Source organism: Saimiri boliviensis, chromosome 16 (genome assembly GCF_048565385.1).
Source record: "Saimiri boliviensis isolate mSaiBol1 chromosome 16, mSaiBol1.pri, whole genome shotgun sequence".
NCBI classification, from domain to species: domain Eukaryota; kingdom Metazoa; phylum Chordata; class Mammalia; order Primates; family Cebidae; genus Saimiri; species Saimiri boliviensis.
This window is the reverse complement of record NC_133464.1, coordinates 56,573,416-56,597,963: the sequence shown is the minus strand read 5'-3', so window position 1 is coordinate 56,597,963 and position 24,548 is coordinate 56,573,416. Positions and strand designations below refer to the sequence as shown.

Genomic DNA, 24,548 nt, shown 5'->3' with positions numbered 1-24,548 from the left:
TGGCAAGGTTAACATTTTTTAAACAGCTCCAATGATTGGTAATGCAGATCTCAGTGAAAGGAAAAAAACCACATTTTTAAATGGCTGGCAAGTGTAAGCAGTATAATGAACTGCTTCTAAATAATATTTATATGATCCACTTAAGAACAATAATTTTCAAACTGAATCCACTTATCAGCTGTGTTGGAATCATCACAGTGTTTGTTATAATCAAGATCTGAGGATGAATTAGCATCAGGTTCATTTTTGCAGGCATAGCTTTCCTAATTAGAAGAGAAGTTTACTGGCAGGCTATTGTATAGCTCATAAAGTTGGCCTAGAGGCCAGAAGGCAAAAGTTAGAGAATGGGCAGGAACTAAGGAATGCTGGGCAGCAGAGCCAAGCCATGGTCGTGAGCATGTTTGGTTTTCACCTTTAGCATCATAGCTACTAAACTTCTGCCATTGCCACCACTATATTACTGATGTCAATGCTTCTGCTGACTCTAGGAATAACTTACCAGTCAAGTTTGTGTTTTTCTGGAGTCATTCCAAATTTCTATTACAAGTTGGGATGTCAATTGACTAACTACCTGTGTCTCAATTTCCCCTAAGTTTAAATAACAAAGTACTCATCCAAAATGGGAAGAACAGTTGTAAACTGGTAGAAAAAAATAAAAGCAGAGAAAACCAGTTACACTGGTCCCACACCAAACCTATTGAATCAGAATTATGGAAGAAATGAGAATCTTAGTTTTTAAACAAATACAGTCAGTTATGCTATAAGGTGACATGTGCTCCTATAGATGACTGTGCTATGAAAAAAATCACAGAACGAAAACACCAGTCTTATGAGAACAGTGGGGTTATGAACCTAGCAATCAAAAATGCCATTAGTTGTGCATTAAAAAAAAAGAAAGCTAATGAACACAGTAATACAGTTTGCATATGTCAAATGGCTTAGAAATACATAAATACTATCATAGATATGGCCCTTTACCATGAAAAAGACCTAGAGATGGATGATGGAACTAGGCATCAGGAGTGGTGCACAGTAACGCACAGTGGTGTGTTACCAGTGGTGTGTTATGATAAATAATGCAGGGAGGGTAATCTAAAATTGAGTGGAAAGATGTAATATCAGATATGGGTTTGGCTCATAACACATGTGGTGAAATAAGGTAGTTAGAAGTTTCAAATGTGTGCTTGTGTGCATTTTGTGTATTCTATGTGGCTTAGTTCCACCGGGTGCAGTTTTCTGGATTCATGTGTGTTTCTTCATATGAAATCACAGATAAGCAAAGTAAAAATGTGTGTTATGCTCAAATTATTACCTAATATACCAGTAATATTGGAACAAATTCACACTTTCACATCATCATCTTAGAAAAAGTATATTCCTATGTGATTGTATTTAAAGGTCTTACCATCTTTAGTATTTTGGATCTTCTCTAACTATTCCAAGTGCCCTCCTTGTAGCATTGTATGTTATAGGTCTCACAGACTCCAAGTTTCTCTCACTTTGTGAGTGTAAATATGGAACATTTTTTTCCATTTTCTCTTCTACATTTCTGCCTGCTTTTCAAGAGTTGATTTACAAATGTTCCTCATAGACATTTGAATCACCTTTCCTATCATGTCTTGCTCCCTTCCCGAGAACCACTTCCTGAGCCCCAATAACGTTAGTATCCGACTTACTTATTTTCTTTCTACCCCACCTAATATTAGAATCAAGTTGACTTTTTGCTGTCCAACTGACACTTTGATCTCTTAAACCCGAACTCACTTAAAATCCACTGATACTGATCTTCTCTTCACAGCAGCCACTCCCAGCCTCATCACACCTTAGTCTTTTTCACTATGTGTTCCCGATTCATATTAGTAAGATTAAATTTAGTTTGTGGCATTTGTCCTGTTTTTATATATCTCTCCGTTGAAATTTAAGCATAAAAACATGCTCTATAGTGTTTAGTGATGACATTTAATATGCAGTCCATTTCAATCGCACCAACTCGGCATTAGCAAGCACAAGCTTCTCATGTCATTATTTGAACCGACACTTGACCACCTTATTTTCTTGCTTTACCAAAGGTAAATAGCAGAATGTTAGGATTCAACAAATACTAGGAAAGCTGCAGACTTACATTTTCCTCAGATGAAAAACTGTATGAATGTATTTTTAATACAAAGGCTTTTCTTCTGTATTTCAGCCCTGACTGTTGTGTTTTTAACTTTTCATTTTGTTGGGGAGATTAAAGACAGAGGATCATTATGAGTCTTCTGAGAAGCCAAGGGACTGTAGTTAGATTAAAAGCTATTTATTCTGCACTTTGTATTTTCTTTGGTCCTTATTTTCAGATTGAACATAAGGTACCTGCAGGACAGATTGCTTTCAGAAAGATGAATTTGACTAAAATAATACTATGCATTTATTCAATAAACATTTATTTTAAAACATCTCCTATAATTCAGGGTCTCTGATAGCCGAAAGCATATAAAAATGTATAAGGAAAAGTTTTTGTCTTCAAGGAGCAGTAGTGGATTCCATGGTGTTCTACCCATATACTATCTTCCAAAACTGAAGCACTAATTTCTCCATTTGCCAAGAGTATTAGTGGCTGACAGCTCTTTGCTGAGTCTGTCTGTGGGACTTTCCCAAATCTGAAGTAAGCCACCTACCCAAGGTCTTGGCCACATTCCAGAGGAAGCCTGTGTTAGGTCATTCTCGCACTACTATAAAGAAACATTTGAGTCTGGCTAATTTATAAAGAAAAGAGGTTTAATTGGCACACAATTTTGCAGTCTTTACGTGGTGCTGGCATTTGCTCAGCTTTTAGGGAGGCCTCAGGAAGCCCACAATCATGGCTGCAGGGGAAGCAGGCATACTGCATGGCAAAAGCAGGAACAAGAGACAGAGAGTGGTGGTGGGGGCAGGGTGGGGAAGTGCCACAAACTTTTAAAGAACCAGATCTTGTGTGAACTCAGAGTGAGCACTCACTTATCACCAAGGGGATAGCCCAAGCCATTAATGAGGGCTCTGCTCCCATGATCCAAACACTCCCATCAGTCCCCACCTCCAATATTGGAGACTGCATTTCAGCAAGAGACGTGGACAGAGACAAATGTTCAAACCATACCAAAGCCCACATCTAATGATCGCTCAATGTGGAGGTTTATTTCTCTTGCTCTACTTTGGGACCACTCTGAAATGCCATGCCAACTCCAGAGCACCTCATAAGATTTGTTGAGGCTTTTGTTGCAACTGCATCAATTCATAGTTCAGTGTCTCTCTCTCTTTCAATTCTATTTCTTTCACCCGTCCACAATTGTTGATCCCAAGAACACAAAAACACTTCAGTAAATTTCCGGTATGCACATTGCTATCTCAGAATCTGATTTAGGGGAACATGCCTATAATGAGAATTCACAGTTTGTTTGGAAGAAACACCAAGAGTATTAGTAGTTGCAATACTATTTTGAAAATTACTCTAATAGAGGTAAGCACATGTCACTAGGAGAGAGACACTTACCCTAGACTGGGGTGGAAGTGGAATCAGGAAAAATGACATCTGCACTATGATTTAAATATCAATAGGAATTAGACAGAGCTATGAGCAGGAAGGAGAAAAGAGAAGAGCCTTACAGACAGAAAACAGTATGTGAAAAAGGGAAAGACCTGAGTGGTTGTGGCATATTCAGGAAACTTCTGATAGGTTAGCACAACTTGTACCTATGAGCAAGAGAAAGTGGAAAGACCTGATGATACAGTGGTAGGCAAGACCCACTTCATGAGGGCCTTGTATCTCATGCCAAGGAAATTCCCCTTAATTTACAACTGCTGAGCTACTGAAATATTTAGTAAAAGAGTTAGAAAACATATTGGTAGCAATGTGGGCATGGGTCCGAATAAAGTTAGGGCAGAGACCTGGAGTATCCGTTAAGAAGATGTTGTGGAAATTAGAGAAAAGTAGATAGTATCATGGGATAAGATAGTGCCAACAAGAGGATCTGGGTGCTAATTGGATATGAGAATGAAGGAGGAGGATACATGATAATATATCATTCTGGTGTGAAATGGGAGAAAAACACAGAAGGAAGAGTTTTAAAGAGAAATATGCTAATTTCAGTTTTGACTGCATTGAGTTCGAGGTATATACAGGGCATACAGGGTAATGTGTTCAAAAGAAAAAATGGGAAAGAGGAGACGACGACAGGAGTACAGATTTTACTTGGGCTTTTTAGAAGAATGGACAGGAAGGAGAGATGGAAGGAGAAACTGGAAATTTGGGGAAACCTCTGTTTAAATGTAGACTGAAAGGAGGAGTACATATCGCAAACTTCTGGAATTGATACTGTCTATATGGTTACATCTACTGCATAACAAGGTAAATATATTTTTGTGTTTTCAAACATTTTTTTACATTTTAAATCTAATTACTTTTCACAATTGTCTTTCTTGAAACAATTGCATTTATGTTATAAATAAAAATAGTAACTTCAAGATAGGCTATACTACTTTTATTTTATAGTAAATGGATGGTTAAGCCAGACCATTTATTTGAACGATAGTGGGAAAGTAAAATTTTAGGGAGAATTCAAATTTCTTTACAAATTAACTTCCCCTGTTTGCAGTGGAATAAAACATTCTGGCCAGGAGCAGTGGCTCACACCTGTAATCACAGCATTTTGGGAGGCCAAGGCAAGCAGATAACTTGAAGTCGGAAGTTCAAGACCAGCCTTACCAACACAGAGAAACCCCGTCTTTACTAAAAATACAAAATTAACTGAGCATGGTGGTACATGCCTGTATTCCCTGTTGCTTGGGAGGCTGAGGCAAGAGAATCCCTGGAACCTGGGAGTTAAAGGTTGTGGTGAATTGAGATTGTGCCATTGCACTTTAGCCTGGGCAACAAGAGCGAAACTCCATCTCAAAATAACAACAACAAGAAACATACATTTCCATGTATAACATTGTAAACATTTCAAACTTTCATTTCTTTACTTTTGTTTCTTTCCAAATAATTTTTCTGTTCTCCTCTTCTGATTTAAAGTTTAAAACTATCTACAAAACTATATGTAAAATGCAAATATTGATGCTATACATGACCTTAGTAATTTAAGTCAAAACATTTTAATAAATGTATCAATAAGGCAGTTTATATAATCACATGAGATTATGTATTACTTCACTTTATGGCAAATGACATCATTTGTTCTCAAGGTTGTCTTTGTTTTTCATCCATTATTATTAATATGGATAAATATGACACACTTTATACTTCAAACAAGCTACAGTTCTTAATTTTTTTTTCCCTTTTCTTTTTGCTTTTTTTCTTTATTTAGGGAAGATTGTTTTTCATTGGCTTTGAGAACTTAACAGGTATTTAATTAAATGTCGATTGTATGGTACATTGGTGACCATCAAACATTATGTCTTTCAGCGGGCAATTAAAAAGGGCAGAATATTCTAAATGAATTTTTAAATACTTTTTTTCAATCATTAAACACAGTTACCACAGCCATATTTTGTAAATGTAAAACACTGGAGTTCTTGCAAGTATGTTCGTCACAGTCATTTTTATTGATGATCTATCTGAGCTTCATTTCCTAGCTGAGAAACCTTGTCGGTCAATTTATTCCAACATAACACCATTTGGTTGGGTGGTTATTAATCCTGTAATTGTTCACGGCATGCCAGAAATAATTCAGTTAATTATTACAATATGTCTTACTTTGCTGTGCTTTTCTGTGTCAAAATATCCTTTGCGTATATTGGAGAAAAATCAGACGCTTATTTTAATTCTAGACATAAAAATTGATTACTAACTAAAAATATAAAAGACAGACTTTTTTTTGTTTGTCCTATATAGACTATCCGCTGGCCTAAATGAAGATTGATGAATGATAATATCATAATTTTAATTGATCCACCACCTCTACTTTTTGAAAGAATCTGACTCAGGTGAATATTAGTTTGAATTAAGTGCCATAGTACAAAAATTCACTCTAGATCATATTAAAAAGATTTCATTTTTTCCAGTCCAATATATGGAAATAGAGCTAATGTCTACAGTTCCATTACAATCATGAAATTAAATGTTGTGCAGTTAGGTAAAAAGTTGTCATGATGTATATAACTTTCAGGCACAGAATTAAATTTGGTTAAAGGTATCTGGGGTTGGATATGCCTGAATGGTTTCCAAAATGTAAGATCCTATCAATAAAACATAATAAAGTATGGATTATTATATTCTAACACTCACAACAGGTTATTTTAGTTCACTGTGGAAATGGAAAATGCAATATTCATTATGCAGCATTGCACTTGCATTAAAGCAAGCTCAGCAGAGGCCTTCCAGAAGACAAGAGACTATAACCATTGCTTTACAGTTAGCTTCTTTAGTTAGCCTCTTACTTACAATAATAAAATGACCACATGCTTGTTGACCAAATTAACATCCCTCTCTGTGGTCAAAGGAACTACACTAATAATTGGCTTTGGTGAAATAACCTAAAGAAATTTAAAAGATAAACCTAAAGATATTTCATCCCTGTTGATGGTGGTGGGGAAGTGTAGAAGCAAACAAACAAATACATTGTTTTATCAGATAAAAATTGCAGGCGTTAAGTTAGAAACTATGAGGTTAGCTGGAGATCACTTTGGAATAAGTTTGACTCTAGACAAATAGTTCTGTGAGTTTAGGCAAGCCCCTACATTTTAAATTATCTACAAAAATGGCATACCTGTTTTTCAGGTTGGACATAAATATGAGGTGAAGTGATATATGATAACATGTATCTTTTATAAAAACCATTTAAGCATTGTACATATGTAAAAGACAGTAAGATTATACATTCCTACCTGTACTATTTAGAATTACACACCAGTGTTAATACATATTTTTAATTAACTGATCTATTCATTAGTTCCATTACCTACTGGTTTTTCTGAAGTACTACATAATATATTGCATTTTTGTTATATGTGATTGTAGGAGATTAAGAATGTATCTGTTCTTTGTTTCCAGTTCCTAAGGCAGAGCTTCAAAAACCCTTGGAACTTCCTGAATGAAAGGAGTATCTTTGCTATGCTAATGAGGTAACTCTTGGTGGGTCCCTAGATAGCTTCAAGATGAGGACTGGTCATGGAAAAGACAGACCAAATGATTAGAACTTTGGAGTATGCCAACCTCCAGGTAAGAGAGGGGTTCTGGAGATTGAATTCAATAATATGACCAGTCATTTAATCAATCATGCCCACCCAGTGAAATCTCAGTAAGAACTCTGGACATAGAGTCTCAGTAGACTATACTTAATAGTTAATTCACTTTTGTGCAGAGATGGTGATGTACCTTGACACCACTGGAAGAGAATCTGAAATCTCTGTATAGGAGGAGACTTTCCCAGTCCTTAGTCTCTGTGTCTCTTCCTCATTTGCTATTCCTGAGTTGTGTCCTTTATAATAAAACTATAATCATACTTATGGTACTTTCTTGAGATCATTGTTGAACTAAGAAGAAAGCCTTGAATTTACAGCTGGTCAGGTCAAAGTATGGGAAGCTCCTGAGACTTGTAGCTGGCATCTAAGGTGAGGCCAGTTTTTGGAGGATTGAGCCCTTAAACCTAAGCCCTTAAACTAAGTCAGCATGGTTTATGCTAGGATTGTGTTATAGTACTCCCACTTGAAATGGAAATAGAACATTTGTGATAGAAAAATAAATAGAATGTTTCTCTCAAACATAATGCTATGATTGCAAACTAAAAAAAATAAAATCCCTAAAACTTCTTATAAAGGCTGTCCAAAATACCATATTAAATATTTGAGCAAATATAAACTCTACATGGCGTAAACTGTATGGATATAAATCAGTTGAATTAGGCCATTTAATTGGCTACTGTTAAATTTGCAAACATAATTATATTTTTTAATTCATTGACTTTTGGTAAATACATGTGCCAGAATTTTCAGAGACAGTGTGATAGGATGTCTAATAGGATAAGAAGGCTATAAAAGTATTTTTAAAATACCATAGTCTTTTAAATGCAGACCAAAATTTAAATAATGAAAATTTCCAAGGAATAAAAACAAAGATGAAACAAAAACGCCGCAGCTGTTCTATTAGAGAAAGGGGTGAGAATGATGGTAAAGCATTGGTTTAGGCAATATGTGTGCTGAGATGTTAATGCTCATATACAGCCAGGGAAAAAGATGTGAAGCCCACACATCTAAGAGTTGAAAGTGAGGTGCTGCTTAAAGATAGATTCTTTGAGAGCCTTAATGCTCAATTAAAATGTGTACTAGGAAGAGAAAAAAAAACCTGCCTTTTTTTAAAAAAACCTGGAAGTCTGATATATTTTATAGTCTGATCTTTTCATTGAATATATTAAAAATGTATTAATGGGCTTGTAAAAAATACAAAATATACTCAGAGACCAAAAACCAATTCAAGTCAGATTTCCTAGAGTAAACAGAGCACTGCAGTTGGCTTTAGCCTTAAGAATATTTGTGTCACATGGTAGAAAAATGGCATAAAATACCCTAAAAAATATCCTGCCAGTACAGGCACAGGTGATATAAACCTGGTCTCTGTGAGATTCCACTTTAGAGATGTCGCCTGCTTTGAAGTCTGGTGCTTAGGAGAGATGAGAGAATGCCCTGTACATTCGGATATAAATACTGGACCTCAAGTGGAAGTGCAACTTGAATTCACACTATGTGGCAGGCCAGATAAACTCATGACAGCTACCTGGCAGTTTGAAAAAACATTCTTTCTGGTAGAAATCACATACCAGGACACAGCTAATTTGCTACATCAAATTTTAAGAACTATGTGATCTCACTGTGAAAATTTCAGAATATACAAATGAACAAATAATTATGGTATAAAAAGCGTATTTTTTTTTCTTAAAAGGTCAGAATGTTATATTGTTAACTCTTTGTCCTCTCCAAATCTCATGTTGAACTATGATCTCCAATGTTCAGAGCAGGGTCCAGTGGAGATGTTTCAGTCAAAGGGCTGAAACCTTCATAAATGGCCGGGTTCCCTTCCCATGGTAATGAGGGAGGTCTTGCTCTATTAGTTCACAGGAGGGCTGGTGGCTTAAAAGAATCCGGCACCTTCTGTCTTTTGCTTGCTCCCTCTATTGCCATGTGGCATGCAAGTTCCCATTGCCTTCTGCCATGATTGTAAGCTTTCTGAAGCCCTCACCAGAAGCAGATGCTGGCACCATGCTTCTTGGACAGTTTGCAGAAATGTGAGACTAATAAACCTCTTTCCTTTATAAATTACACAGCCTGAAGTATTTCTTTATAGCTATAATAGTTCATTCTTTTTTTTTATTGCATTTTAGGTTTTGGGGTACATGTGAAGAACATGCAAGATTGTTGCATAAGTACACCCCTGGCAGTGTGATTTGCTGCCTTCCTCCCCATCACCTATACCTGGCATTTCTCCCCATGCTCTTGAACTGCTGTAAAGAAAACCTGAGACTCAGTAATTTATAAAGAAAAGAACTAAGGGACTCAGTATCTCAGGCTGCACAGGAAACATGAAGGCATCTGCTTGACTTCTGGGGAGGCCTCAGGAAACTTTCAGTCATGGCAGAAGGCTAATGGAAAGCCAGGCATCTTACCTGGTAGAGAATGAACAAAAGAGAGACAGAAGAGGTGCTACACACTTTCAAACAACCAAATCTCATGAGTACTGTTGCCATGACAACACCAAGGGGGATGGTGTGAAACCATGAGAAACCACCTCCATAATTCAATCACCTCCAACATTGGAGATTACAATTTGACATGAGATATGGTTGGGGGCACAGATGTAAACCATATCAATAGTAACACAAAACAGACTAATATAAAAATAAATTCCTCCAGAAAAGGAAAGATAATTGGACCATCAGCTAAGTGTGATGCCAAGAGGTTTGCCAGCTCTGCATTAGGTCTGAGTAAATATATTATTGACAGTTTCCCAGATAATTAGTAAAGTTGGAAATGTATTTTACATCATATGGGGTTGAGGGTGTTATATTTACACTATTTGCATAATCCAGGAATCGAAAATTTAGGAATTACAATATTGGCCTTCCCCAATGGTGCCCATGTGGGAATTAGATTAAGACAAGGAGCAATTGCTCTATGTCAACAATACCTGAACTCAGCGTGCACAGTAGTCTCACCCAGAGATGGTGAGCTTACAATCTCAAATTAAAAGTACATAAGACATAAACATACTCCAGATAAGAGCCATCAGAAACAACAAACGGCCATAATAAATCAGGAAAAAGGGTTTTCTTTTGATGCATAATTTGAGACTTTAAAAAAAAGTGTGCTAAAAATCATTGTGACGGGGAGTGGTGCTAATCAAGTGGCCAATAGAAAGCTCCTGATCTCATTTCCTCACACAGGCAACAAATTAACAGTGTACACTTCAAAAAGCCTTTGTGAGAACTCTAGGAATCAGGTAGGGAGTCACAGTATCCCAAGGAAGCCCAAAGCCAAGAACAGCCATGTTGAAGTTAAAAAAAAAAAAAAAAAAAAAAGATTTCAAATATATCAGCCCCTCCTCCATGCTGACACAGTTTGCTGCAGTAAGGAGGAAAATCCTAACTCATATCTTCTCCCAGGGAGGAGAAATGAAGAGCAAAACATATGCCTAATATTCCAACTTTATGGTGGGCTGCCTGATTTAGAGTGCCTACAGGTTACTCACACACTTTGGATGCCTGGGGACTGCTGAGGACAAAAGAAAGCTAAGCAACTAATTGCAGGGCTAGAGAAACTGCAATACCACAGACGGAAGCTGTTAATACTCACCATGATTACGAGTGAGTGCCCAGCTTGAGGTTTACGCTTTGGGAGGAAAAGAGAAGAGTGAAATATGCATCCAGTCCTTTTACTTTTTGGAGGGCTTCCTGAGTCTCCCTCAACTGACTCAGAGTACGGATTGAAACAGCATCTTTTCTATGCATGGGAGCTACAGAGAACAATATAGAGCTCAGCGGTTTGTGGCAGCTCCAGAAAGCCTGTGGTAACACAAGCAGACACCAGAGGAAGGAAGAAATTATAAACTTCTGAAAGAGAAATTAACAAATGTCTCATATTGGGACACATTATAGTCACAAGAGCAGAGAAGAATACCCGTAAAAGATTTGAAAGGGCCATAGAATGCTTAGCCAGGGTGACTGATTGGGGAAGGCCTTCCATTATGAGAAGGTACTACTGTAAAGACTGGAAGAGGTGGCTGTTTTTTCAACTGGACAAATCACAACTACAGAAGTAACGAGTAACACAAGAAAGAAGGAAGCATGGCTCATCACTTTCAACAGAAAGACCCCAAGACCAAACTGGAAAGAAATCATAATAAAAATCACAATACCACTCTCACCACTTTTATTCAATATATTACTGGAAGTCTTATTTGGAGCAACAAGGTAAAAAAAAAAATAGGAAATTTTAAAAAGTCATCCAAATTGGAAAGGAAGCAAAATGAAATCTCCTGGCAGATGACACAATCTTACATGCAGAAAACCCTTAAGATTCCACAATAAACTTACTAGAACTAATAAATCCAGCAAAGATACAAAATAGAAAATGAACACACAAAGTCAACTGTATTCCTCTACAGGCATAGCTTGTAGAGAAGCTACTTTTTATCATGGTTTTGTAATTTCATTAGTGCAATTTTTCCAATGACATGTGCTCACTTCAAGTTGCTATGCCACATTTTGGTAATTCTCACAATATTTCAAAAGTTTTGTTATTATTTCTGTTGGGTGATCTGTGATCAATGATGTATGATGTTACCATTGTAACTGTTTTGGGACATCATGCTCTGCACCCATTTTAAGATGACAAATTTAATTGATAAATGTTGTATGTGTTCTGCTTCAAAAACCACCTGTTCCCCAATATCATTGCCTCTCCACGGGCCTCTCTATTCCCTGAAATACAATTGAAAATAGGCCAATTAATAATCCTACAATAGCCTGTACATTTAAGTGAAAGAAAGAGACACTAGCTCAATTCAGATCAAAAGCTAGACATGATTAAACTTAGTGAAGATGGCATGTCAAAACCTGGAGTAGGCTGAAACCTAGGCCTCTTGTAGCAAAGTTGCAAATGCAAAGGAAAAGTTCTTGAAAGAAATTAAAAGTGTTACTCTAGTGAACACAGCCTTATTGAAACAGCTTTATTGCTGCATAAGAAAGTTTTGGTGGCCTGGATAGAAGATCAAACCATTGACAACATTTCCCCAAGCCAAAGCCTCATCCAGAACAAGGCTGTAATTCTCTTCGATGTTATGAATATTAGGAGAGATGAGATGCAGAAGCTTGCAGTTTGAAAGCTAGCAGAAGTTGCTTCATAAGGTCGAAGGAAAGAAGCTATCTCCAGAACACAGAAGTGCAAGGTAAAACCACAAGTGCTAATGGAGAAGCTGCAGCAAGATATCCAAAAGTCTAATTAAGATAACTGATGAAAGTGGTGACAGTAAGCAACAGATTTTCAGTGTAGGCAAAGCAGCTTTATATTGGAAGAAGATGCCGTCTAGGACATCTACAATAGCTTGTATATTTAAGTGAAAGATCATAGGGTTTCTTTCTCTTCTATTGCTATGGAAGAGAAGTCAATATCTGGTTTCAAAGTTTCTAAGGGTACGGTGACTCTCTTGTTAGGGACTAGGTGAATTTAAGAAGCCAAGGCTCATTGACCATTCTGAAAATTCTAGGGCCCTTAAAAGTTATCTAAATGTACACTGTGGTGCTCTATATAGATGAAACAACAAAGCCTAGATGACAGTATACCTCTTTATAGCATGCTTCACTAAATATTTTAAGCCTGCTTCTGAGACCTACTGATCAGAAGAAAGATACATTTCTTTCAAAATATTACTGCCTACTGAAAATTCATCTAGTCGCATAAGAGCTCTGACAGAAACATACGAAAAGATTAATAATTAATTTCAAGCCTGTTAACACAACATGCATTTTGCAGCCCATAAATTAAGCAACTTCAATGTTCAAGTCTTATTATTTAAGAAATATATTTCATAAGGCTGTAGCTGCCACAGATAGTGATTCCTTAAATGGATCCGGGCAAAGTAAATTGCAAATCTTCTGGAAAGGATTGAGCATTCTGGATACCATTAAGAATGTTCATGATTTATGGGAAGAGGCCAAAATATCAACATTAACAGAAGTTTAGAAAAAGTTGTCTTCAACCATCAATGATGATTTTGAGAGATTCAATATTTCTGTGAGGAAGTCCCTGCAGATGTGATTTAAATGGCAAGAGAACTATAATTTGAAGTGGAGCCTGAGATATGTCTGAATTGCTGCAATGTTATGACAACACAGGAATGGATGATGAGTTGCTTCTTATGGATGAGCAAAGGAAGTAGTTTCTTGAGAAAGAATCTACTCCTGGTGTAGAAGTTGTGAATATTGTTGGTATGACAGCAATGGATTTAGAATATAACATAAGCTTAGTTAATAAAGCAGAGTTAGAGTTTGAGAGGATTGGCTTTAGTTTTGAAAGTTCTTCTGTGGGTAAAATGCTATCAAACAGCATAGTATGCTACAGAGAAATCTTTAGTAGAGGAACAATCAATTGATGTGGAGTCAATTAAGAGTCAAGTTTTATTCCCCTTATTCAACAAATGCCACAGCCACCCCAAACTTCAGCGATCACCACACTGCTAAGTCAGCAGTCATCAACATCAAGGCAAGACTCTCCCCCAGCAAAATAATTAAGATTGCTGAAGGCTCAGATGATCATTAGCAGTTTTTAGTAATAAATTATTTTTAAATAGGGTATACACAGGTTTGAAATACGATGCTATCACATATTTAATAGACTATAGTATAGAATAATAGGCTACAGTTTAGTATAAATATACCTTTTATATGCATCAGGAAACTAAATTTGTGTGACTTGCTTTACTGTGACATTTGCTTTACCAGTGTGGTCTAGAACAAAATCTGCAATATCACTGAAGTGTAACTGTGTACTAAAATAAACAATATGAAAAGTAAATTAGGAAAACAATCCCACTTAAAATATCATCAAAAGGTGTAAAACTATGTAGAAGGTGAAAGACTTGTACAGTAAAAACTACAAAACATTGCTGAAAGAAATAAAATACAAATAAATGGAAAGATATTATATTCATATATCGGAAGACTCAATGTTGTTAAAATGTTGGTTTACCCAAAGCAATCTACAAGTTGTTGTTTCAAAGCATATTACAAAGCTACAGTAAGCAAAACAGCCTGATACTGGCAAAAGGACAGACATACAGAACAATGGAACAGAAAAGAGAGCCCAGAATCAAAACCTTATGTATAAGAACGGATATGGTTTGGCTCTGTGTCCCCACCCAAATCTTATCTCAAAATGTAATTCCCATGTGTTGAGGGATCTGATGGGAGGTGATTAAATCATGGGGGCAGTTTCTCCAGTGCTGTTCTTATAATATTGAGCGAGTTCTCACAAGATCTGGTGGTTTAAAAGTGGCAGTTTCCCTTACACACACTACCTCTTCTGCTACCATGTAAGATGTGCATGTCTTGCTTCCCCTTCATCTTCACCATAATTTTAAGTTTCCTGAGGCCTCCCCAGCCATGCAGTCAATTAAACCTCTTGTTTATAAATTACCCAGTAATTATAATTGTGAGTCAATTAAACCTCTGTTTATAAATTACTCAGTCTCAGGTAGTATTTTTATAACAGTATGAAAATAGAGTAATACAGGAAATTGGTACCAGGATAGTGGGTACTGCTATAATAATAATCGGAAAATATGGAAGTGACTTTGGAACTGGGTAATGGGCAGAGGTTGGAACAGTTTGGAGAACTCAGAAAAAGACAGGAAGATGTGCAAAAGTTTAGAACTTCCTAGAGACTTGAATAGTCTTGACCAAAATGCTGACAGTGATATGGAGAATGCAGTTCAGGCTAAGGTAGTCTCAGATGGAGATGAAAAATTTATTGAGAACTGGAACAAAGGTTACTCTTGCCATGCTTTAGCAAAGAGACTGGCAGCATTTTGCCCCTTCTCTAGAGATCTGTGGAACTTTGAACTTGAGAGAGATTGTAACTGGGGGACAGAAGCAGGGCTGTGGGGGTGTTCCAAAGATGCTCACTGTTCCCCGATCAGATGTGTTTTTTCCAGGCACTTGGGGTCTCACTCACCCATGAGTGGGGAGCAGACCCAGGTGGCATGGTGGTATTAAGTAAAAATTGGACCCAAAAAGCTTAGCAGAAAAGCAGTTATTAGGCAGAGAGAAAAGAAAGAGAGACAGAGAGCAAGCTCCCATGCTGTTGTGGGAGAGGATCCAGAGATGGAGTCTGTATAGGTAAGGGAATAGGGGATTTTTAACCCTGGGGTTACTCCTGCCACATTCAAGTTCTCGTCCAGTGAGAGGAGCTCTTCCAAACTTCCTCTGGAGTGATTGATCTTTGACACTGATGCTAGATTGGCTGCCTGGCTTGCAAACTGAGACCCTCCTTCCAAAGGCTTTTGGTGGGCATTCTAAACAAAGGAAGCTCACCTGGGCAGTCTACCTAGCCCACACATGAGAAAATTAGACAAAGAACTCTAGTTGGATGGGGATGTGAATGAAGCCAGGTTGGGCATGTTACTGGGACATTTCTGACTTTGAAACCACACCCCTTGTGGGCTTGAGAAGTTAACATTGTCCCTCACTCCCCACTCTGAACAGGAAAGTCCAACTGCTATTGGGACATGGGCATTGATCACTCTTTACTTCCTGCTGAATTGGGGTATAGAAGGGGTCTTGCAGTTGAGGTTTCCTCCAGAAAGGAGTCTTTTAGCAGTACAGGTTGATCCAGAGGTCCACCATAGAGCTTATGGGCCAAGGATATCCAGAGTTCCAGCTGCAGGATTAATTGTGGCCTTATGGTTTTAATTCTGGAGATCTTATTGGAAGAGCAAACTTATAACCTTTAACAGCTTGCAGGAGATACAAAGGGTCATCTCCTGGAACTTTAGGCTGCAGAGTGGAAGGCCTATGATTTTCTTCAGGAGGTGTCCAAGGCTGCAATCAAGTATGGTGAATTCATGAATCAATTCTCACCACCTTAACTGCTGTTGGGGTAGACAGAATAACTGAAAATGGTTCTTCCCAAGATGAGAGAAGAGTATGAGGGGAGAAACTTAACAAGCACAAAGTATCCAGGGCAGAACTACTCTTTCCCTTTTTCTCTAGGGTGTCCTTCAGGTAAGGTTCTAAGGGCCTGTTGGTACTTAGCCAAAGAGGTTATATCTTTTATTAGATCTGCCGTTTTCTTGTCTAATGCAAGATTATTAGTAAGAAAGGGCTGTCCATAAAGCCTCTCATGGGGGCTGAATCCTGTTTTTTGAGTAGAGTTTCGAGCCCTTGAGAGTGCTATTGGTAATAGAGAAGGCCATGAGAAGTGGGTTTCTTGTGCCAGTTTCTTGTGTGTCTCTTAAAAATTTCATCCGTATTTTCCACTTTCCCTGAGTACTGAGGCCTCCAAGCACAGTGGAGATGATACTGTATTCCTAATGCCCTGGAAATACCCCGGGTTACTGCAGCCTTGAAGGTGGGGTTGTTATCGCTTTGAAGACAGCAAAGGAGTCTGAATCTAGGGATTATTTCATTTTAATTAGGACTTTTATTACATTTTGGGATTTTTCTGTTCTACAGGGGAAAGCCTCAACCCAGTTTGTTTAGTTATCTACACATACTAGCAGATATTGATATCCCTGAGACTTAGGCATATGGGTAAAGTCCATTTGCCAGTCCTTACCTGGGTAATGACTGGTTAGCTGTTCCCCAGGAGGAGCTTTGCGATGTGCCAAAGAATTATTTTTCTGGCATATTTCACATCCTTTGACTATTTGTTGGACAGTCTTGAAGAGACCCTTTTCTATAAATATAGATTTGGCCGTTTGATGTATATAATCTCTACCCATATGGAAGGTTTGATGCAGGGTTTTAAGTACTTTCCAGGGTTTTAAGCAGCAGGTAGAAGAACTTTTCTTTCCTTAGTAGCTAGCCATCCTGAAGGATGATTATGTCCCTGGGAGATTGCCCACTCTACCTCTTCGGATGAGTATTGAGGTTTAGTTCCCTGGAGGGGGTTTTTTCATATTAAAGGTCCTCCTATACATTCTTGTCTAGCTGCCCTTTTTGCTTCTAGGTCAGCTAAGCAATTGCCCTCTGCTTCTTTTTCATTTCCTTTCTGGTGACCCCAGCAGTGTAAGACTGCAACCTCTTTGGGTTCTTGGACAGCTTGTAATAAGTCTAAAATTTCCTTATGATATTTAATGGGAGTTCCTGCAGAGGTTAGGAACTCTCTTTCCTTCCATATGGCAGTGTAAGCGTGGAGAACCAGGTAAGCATATTTGGCCTCTGTATATATGTTTATTCTCTTTCTCTTTCCTAATTTTAGAGCTCAAGTGAGGGCTACTAGTTCTGCCAGCTAGGCACTAGCTCCAGGAGGAAAGGAATTACTTTTTAGCACTATTTGATCACTGACTACTGCATATCCTGCCTCTCGAACTCCATTTTCCATAAAGGAACTTCTGTCAGCATATAGGTTAAGGTCAGGATTGGCTAGAGGAGTTTCTTTTTTCTTTCTTTCTTTTTTTTTTTTTTTTTTGAGACAGAGTTTCGCTCTTGTTACCCAGGATTGAGTGCAATGGCGCCATCTCGGCTCACCGCAACCTCCGCCTCCTGGGCTCAGGCAATTCTCCTGCCTCAGCCTCCTGAGTAGCTGGGATTACAGGCACGTGCCACCACGCCCAGCTAGTTTTTTGTATTTTTAGTAGAGACGGGGTTTCACCTGTTGACCAGGTTTCACCATGTTGACCAGGATGGTCTCGATCTCTCGACCTCGTGATCCACCCGCCTCGGCCTCCCAAAGTGCTGGGATTACAGGCTTGAGCCACCGCGCCTGGCCTAGAGGAGTTTCTAAGAGATCTTCTCAAGCCACATAGTTCTGAGCTATAACCTGCTGACTGTCATGTTCTGTGTCTGCCCCTTCCTCAGGAAGAAAAGTAGCTGGATTGAGGGTTGCACATGTGTGCAGCTGAAGTACAGGCCCTTCGAGCATTAAGGCCTGATGTGTGAGTGATTGTCTGACAGCTGTAAGTCTCCTTTAGAGGCCAGAATTCCAACTACATCACATGAAGTCCATACAGTTAGATCTTTCCCCTGCACTATTTTAATGGCTTCTGAGACCACTATAGCCACCGTGGCTATGACTCACAAGCACTGTGGCCAGCCTTTTGCTACTGCATCAATTTCCTTACTTAGGTATGCCACCAGTTGTGGCATTGTCCCCCAAGTCTGGTTGAGAACGCTCAGTGCCACTCCTCACTTTTCCATAACATATAGGGAGAAGTCGTTCCCTGTAGAAAGTCTTAGAGCTGGAGCCTGCAGTAGTGCCTGCTTCAGGGTCTGAAAGGCTGCCTCAGCTATAGGGTCCCATTGCATTAAATGGGTGTTAGCTTTGTGAGTTTCCTTAATCAGAGTGTATAGAGGTTTTGCTATTTTACCGTGTCTGGGAATCCACGATTAGCAAAAACCAGTTATTCCCAGGAATCCTTGCAACTGTTTTAAGGTCTTTGGATGGGGGAAGGCCAGTATGGGTTGGAGATGTCATTTATTAAGGGTCTGAGTGCCCCTAGACAAGACAAACTCTAGGTATTTTACTTCTTGCCTACAGAGTTGGGCTTTTGGTTTGGAAGCCTTTTATCCACAGGTGGCAAGGAAGTTTACGAGGTCCTGGGTGGCCTGCTGACACTGGGCTTCTGAGTTTGCCATTAAAAGTAAGTCAACCAGATATTGAAGAACCAGGGTACCTGGATGTGAAAAATTACTAAGGTCCTGGGCTAAAGCCTGGCTAAAGAGGTAGGGGCTATCTCGAAAGCCCTGGGGTAACACTGTCCACATGAGCTGAGAACTCTGGTCTAAAGGATTTTCAAAGGTGAACAGAAACTGGAAGTCAGGATGTGATAGTACACAGAAAAAGGCATCCTTAAGGTCCAGGACTGTAAATCATTGTGCCTCTCCTGATAGTTGAGAGAACAAGGTGTATGGGTTGTGTACAGCCAGGTATAAAGGGATCACAGCTTCATTAATAAGCCTGAGACCTTGCACCAGCTTCCATTTTTCATTAGGTTTTTGTACTCCTAAAATTGGAGCATCACAGGGGCTGTTACAGGACTTTACTAGACCCTGAGCTTTGAAGTTCTTTACGACATCCTATATCCCCTTTTTAGCTTCCGGTCTTAGGGGGTACTGTCTTTGGTAAGAAAAAGAGGTGGGATCCTTTAGCCTTATTTGAATTGGACAGGCATTCTTTGCCTTCCCAAACCTCAGAATTAATCCCTTCTTTAAATAGTGGGAAGCAGAGAGGAGTTTCCTCACTGGAGAGGTTCATATAGATAATGGCTCCTGCTCTGGCTAACAGGTCTCGCCCTCGTAAGGCAGGAGGACTTTCTGGCATGATGAGGAAGGCATGGAAGAAAAGTATATCTCCCCAGTGACAGCTTAGGGGCTGGGAGAAATACAGGAGACTGCTTGTCCTAGGACTTCTCAGACAGTTACAGACTTGAGGACAACCATCCAGGGCAGGAGAGCAAAATGGAGAAGGCCACACTAGTGTCCAGGAGATTTACCTCCTGGTCCACTGTGGTCAGCTTTACCTGGGGCTCATTGAGGATGATGGCTTATGCTGGCACTTGCCCCTGTCACCCTTAGTCCTGCTGTCGGGTCATCTGGTTAGACAGCTCAGGCCCTGGAAATCTTCATCCCCTGGGACAGTGTGCTTTCCAGTGATCCCCTTGGCACAGTGGGCAAGGACAAGGTGGTGGTCCATTTCCCTGGGGACAATTTCTTATGAAGTATCCCATTAGGCTGCAATGGAAACAAGCTCTGCACTGTTGGCTAACCCAAGCCTTTCCCTCATTTGAGCCCCTTGGGTTTGCTTGCCTGAGAGCCATGCCCGGGGCTGCGGCTTTTCTCTGGTCTTTCCTTTTCCCTCCAGCCTGTACACCTCCTGGTCTCTATTATAAAACCCCTAGGTTTCTAGGTTTAGTAATGGTTCTAGACTCTGTTCTGGCCCCAGGGCCAGCTTCTGGAGCTTCCTCTGAATATCAGTTGCTGACTGCTTAATAAACTTGTCCTTTAGTATTAACTGACACTCGATGGAGTCTGGTGACAGGGGATTATACTTTCTTAAGGCCTCCCATAATCACTCAAGGAAAGCTGTTGGGTTTTCTTCCTTTCCCTGAGTTACGGTGGGTAACACTGCGTAGTAGTTCATGGGCTTCTTTCTAGTTCACCTTAATCCCTCAAGTATGCAAGTTGAGAGGTGCCTATGACTCCAGTCCCTCTGTTCTAAGTCAGGGTCCCAGAAAGGGTCCGTGCTAGGGATTGCTTGTCCACCTGTAGGAAATCCATCCTTTTACTCTGGCGTCATTTGGTCATGTACTTGACTAAGGTACCAGGTGTCCCCAAATTCTTGAGCCACTGCTAAGGCAGCCTCTCTCATTGCTGGTTAGGGTTTGACCAAGCAATAACATATCTTTCCAGTCTAATTCAAAGGACTGACCCAGGCCATGCAGAACATCTATGTATTTGTCCAGGTCACCTGAAAACTTTCCTAAGTTTGCCTTAATTTGCTTTAAGTCAGAAAGTGAAAAGGGAATGTGCACGTTGGTTGGTTGGACCAAATTCTCCTCCTACTGCCTGTAGGGAGCAGAGTTTGGGCATCCTAGTAGCCTGAGATGCCTTGGCCCTTTCTGCTTCCCCTGGCTCCTTTCGGGTTATTGGAGCTGAGGAGGCCTGGTCAGCATTGGTGAAGGGAGGAGCCGCAGGGAGTCCTAACGAAGGGTTAGTAAGGTATGGGGTACAGGCCTTACATGGCTGAGGATTATTTCTTAGAGAAAAGAAAACTTGCACATAGGGGACCTCAAACCATTTACCTTCACTCTTACAAAACAGGTCTAATTGTAGACTGGTCTTATAATCTACACTTCCCTTAGGAGGCCAGGTTTTTCCACTCAGCAGAGGGTATTTTGGCTATGCTGTCTGGCAGAGAAAAATGAGCCGCTGCTGCTTCTTCAAAGATTGTGTATCAAATTGGTCCCAGTTCTCCAGGATACATTTTAAAGGAGACTTTATCTTGGGATACATTTTAAGGAAGACTTTATCTCCCATCTGAAATTGAACATAGGAATGCCTGTATCCCTGGTTATTAATCACAGTCGGTAGGTCTGGGGAATCCCCCAGGTATGGTGCTAGCCCTGGGGCATCCCCCAGTTATAACACCTCATAATTTTCTTTGTGCCCAAGATGTGTGATCATCTTTGGGGGCCTCCCATGTTCTGGGTTTAATCATGCTTACCGGCATCATGGGCACTCACCCTCACTGTCTACATGCCTCCACTGACCACCATAAAGACATGTGGACTACTGGGATGGGTGGGGACCAGGGCCCTGCTGCTCTGTACAGCCTCGGGACATAGCAACTATACCAGCAAGTCCCTAAACCAGGGCAGTAAGACTTGGGTGATGGGTACCGATATTCCCTAGCAAGAGTTCATTAATATAGACCTGATTTTAAATCTGCCCTAGGAGTGTAAATTTCTAGGGAGGGACCTCTGAGCACAATCCAAAGAAGGTGGGGTGGCCACGTGGCAAAGGCTGAAACAACGTCCTCAGGACCCAGGCCTCCTCCCCCGCCCCACTTTCCATTATAGGAAAATGCCCTAGGATTATGGGGCCTGTAATTAACTATTAGAGCCTAGGACCTGGTTTGATTATGGTCTGCTAAATGGAGAAGTTCTGCTGTAGTTAGAGCCAATCCTAAGCAAGACAAATTGTACATCATTAGATTCTGACACCATTCAGTTGCATTTGGAAATCTGTGAGTGACAAAAAAAAAAAAAAAAAAAAAAAAAAATACAATATCCCATGGCCTCCAGCTTTTGAACTCCCTAAAAGGTTCCCCATTTAAGCCCCAGTCAAGACTGACCCTACCGGAGATCTGAACCGGTGACCATGCGGCTACTAGACTTATGCCCTAGCAGGCTGCTAGGAAGAAGTCTACCTTACATAAATATGGACCCAGGAGGTGTGGGTCTGAAAGTAAAAACTGCTCACTCACTGATGAGAGAGAGAAAGAGAGACAGAGCATCAGGGAGGGGATCCAGAGATGAAGTCCGTATAGGTAAGGGAATGGAAGCAGGAGGTGGGGCGGGGGGTGCACATTTTAATCCTGGAGTTACTCCTGCTCCATTCAAGTTCTCATCCAGTGAGAGGTGCTTTTCCAGACTTCCTCTGGAGTAACTGATCTTCAACTCTGTTGCTGGATTGGCTGCCTAGCTCACAATAGAGCCCTTCCTTCCAAGGCTTTTGGCAGGCTTTCTAAACAAAGGAAGCTCACCTGGGCAGTCTACCTAGCCCATGTTACAAAAGTTAGACAAAGAACTCTAGATTCTAGATGGGGACATGAATGAATGCAGGTCGGGCATGTTGCTGTGAAATTTCTGCCTTTGAAACCACATCCCCTGTGGACTTGGGAAGTGAAATCAACATAGACTCTCAAGATGATGTGGTCTATCTGGCAGAAGAAATTTCTAAACAGCAAAGCATTTAGAAGGTGACATGGCTTTTTCTGAAAGTGTACAGGTAACTGCACTCACAAAGAGATGGTTTGAAATTGGAACTTGTGTTTAAAAAGTAAGTAGAGCATCAAAGTTTGGAAAAATCTGCAGCCTAACAATTTGGGAGAAAAGAAAAACCCATTTTCTGCGAAGAAATTCAAGCCAGCTACAGAAATTGCATGAGAATGAGAAGTCAAGTGTTAATAGCCAAGACAATGGGTAAAGTGTTTCCAGGACATTTTGTAGATCTTCATGGTAGTCCCTCCCATCACAGGCCTGAAGGCCTAAAAGGTAAAAGTGGTTTTGTGGGCCAGGCCCAGGGCCCTGCTGCTCTGTACAGCCTTGGAACATAGCACCCTGTGTCCTAGCCATCCCAGCTCCAGCCGTGGCTAAAAAGTCCAAAGTAAAGCTTGGGCGATGTCTTTAAGAATGAAATCCCCACAGCTCGGCATCTTCCACATGCTATTTGGCTTGCGGGTGCAAAGAAGACAAGAGCTTTGGGAGCCTCCACCTGGATTTCAGTGCATGGATAAAATGCCTGGATGCCCAGGCAGAAGTGTGCTGCAGTGGCAGAGGCTTCTGGAGAACCTCTGATAGGGCAATGCAGAGGGGAAATGTGGAATTGGAGACCCCCCACAGTGTCTCCACTGGGACACTGCCTAGTGGAGCTGTGAGAAGAAGGCCACCAGTCCTCATCCTCCAGAACCCAGAATGGTAGATTGATTGACAACTTGCACCAGGCATCCAGAAAAGCTGCAGGCACTCAATACCAGCCTGTGAAAGCAGTCACAAGGGCTTTACCTGCAGAGTCAAAGGGGCAGAGATGCCCAAGGCCTTGAGAGCCCACCTCTTGCATCAGTGTGCCCTGAATGTGAGACCTGGCGTCGAAGGAGATTATTTTGGAGCTTTAAGATTTGGCAAGTGCCTTGAAAATTTTGTACTTGCATGGGGCCTGTAGCCCCTTTGTTATGGCCACTTTTTCCCATTTGGAATGGGAACATTTGCCCAATGCCTGTTACTCCCCCCCCCCCCCCAAATTTTATCTTGGAAGTAACTAACTTGTTTTTTTATTTTATAACTCATAGGTAAAAGGAACTTGCTTTGTCTCAGATGAGACTTTGGACTTGTACTTTTGAGTTAATGCAGGAATGAGTTGAGACTTTGGGAAGGCATGATTGGTTTTAAAATGTGAAAATGATGTGAGATTTGGGAGGATCAGGAATAATATAGTTTGACTCTGTGTCCCCAGCCAAATCAATTACCATTTCAAATGGTAATCCCTAGGTGTGAGGGAGGGACCTGGTAGGAGGGGGTTGGATCATGGGAACAGTTTCCCCTGTGCTGTTATTGTGATAGTGAGTTCTCATGAACTCTTATGGTTTAAAAGTGGCAGTTTCCTCTGCACTCTGTCTCCTGCTGCCATGTAAGATGTGCCTCACTTCTGCTTCACCTTCTGCCATAATTGCTAGTTTCTTTAGGCTTCCTCAGCCATGAAACTGTGAGTCAATTAAACCTCTTTTGTTTATAAATTACCTAGTCTCATATGGTTTCTTTACAGCAGTGTGAAAATGGACTGACACAAAGACAATCTTCAATAAGGGTTCCAAGGCAACATAGTGGAGAAAGGGTCATTTTTCAATAAATACTGTTGGAAAAACTGGATATTTACATTGAAAAGAATAAAGTTGGACTTTTATATCATATCATATGGAAAAATTAACTAAAACTAGATTAAGATAATGAATGTTAACCCTTAAAACTATAAAACTCCTAAAAGAAAATATAAGGAAAAATTATTATGCCTCTGGAGTTGGCAATGATTTTGAATATGACACCAAAGCACAGGCAACAAAAGCAAAAACAGACAAGTGAGACTACAACAAACTTAAAAAATTCTGCAGCA

At 40.1% G+C, this 24,548-nt stretch overlaps 1 protein-coding gene across 3 annotated transcripts in view; it reads left to right on the top strand.

Moving 5' to 3' along the window:
• Positions 1-24,548, top strand: part of OLFM4 (olfactomedin 4) — a 737,268-nt gene that overhangs the window by 649,245 nt on the left and 63,475 nt on the right. Inside the window, exons 19-21 of one of the 3 annotated variants that reach the window (XM_074387647.1) lie at positions 5,849-5,940; positions 7,007-7,174; positions 9,330-24,548. The exon at positions 9,330-24,548 is cut by the window's right edge and continues 20,091 nt beyond it. The gene's annotated coding sequence lies outside the window, so the exon portion shown is untranslated. Of the gene's footprint in view, positions 1-5,848; positions 5,941-7,006 lie in introns of all 3 variants that reach the window. The other 2 variants (XM_074387646.1, XM_003927191.4) reach the window with 2 other exon arrangements.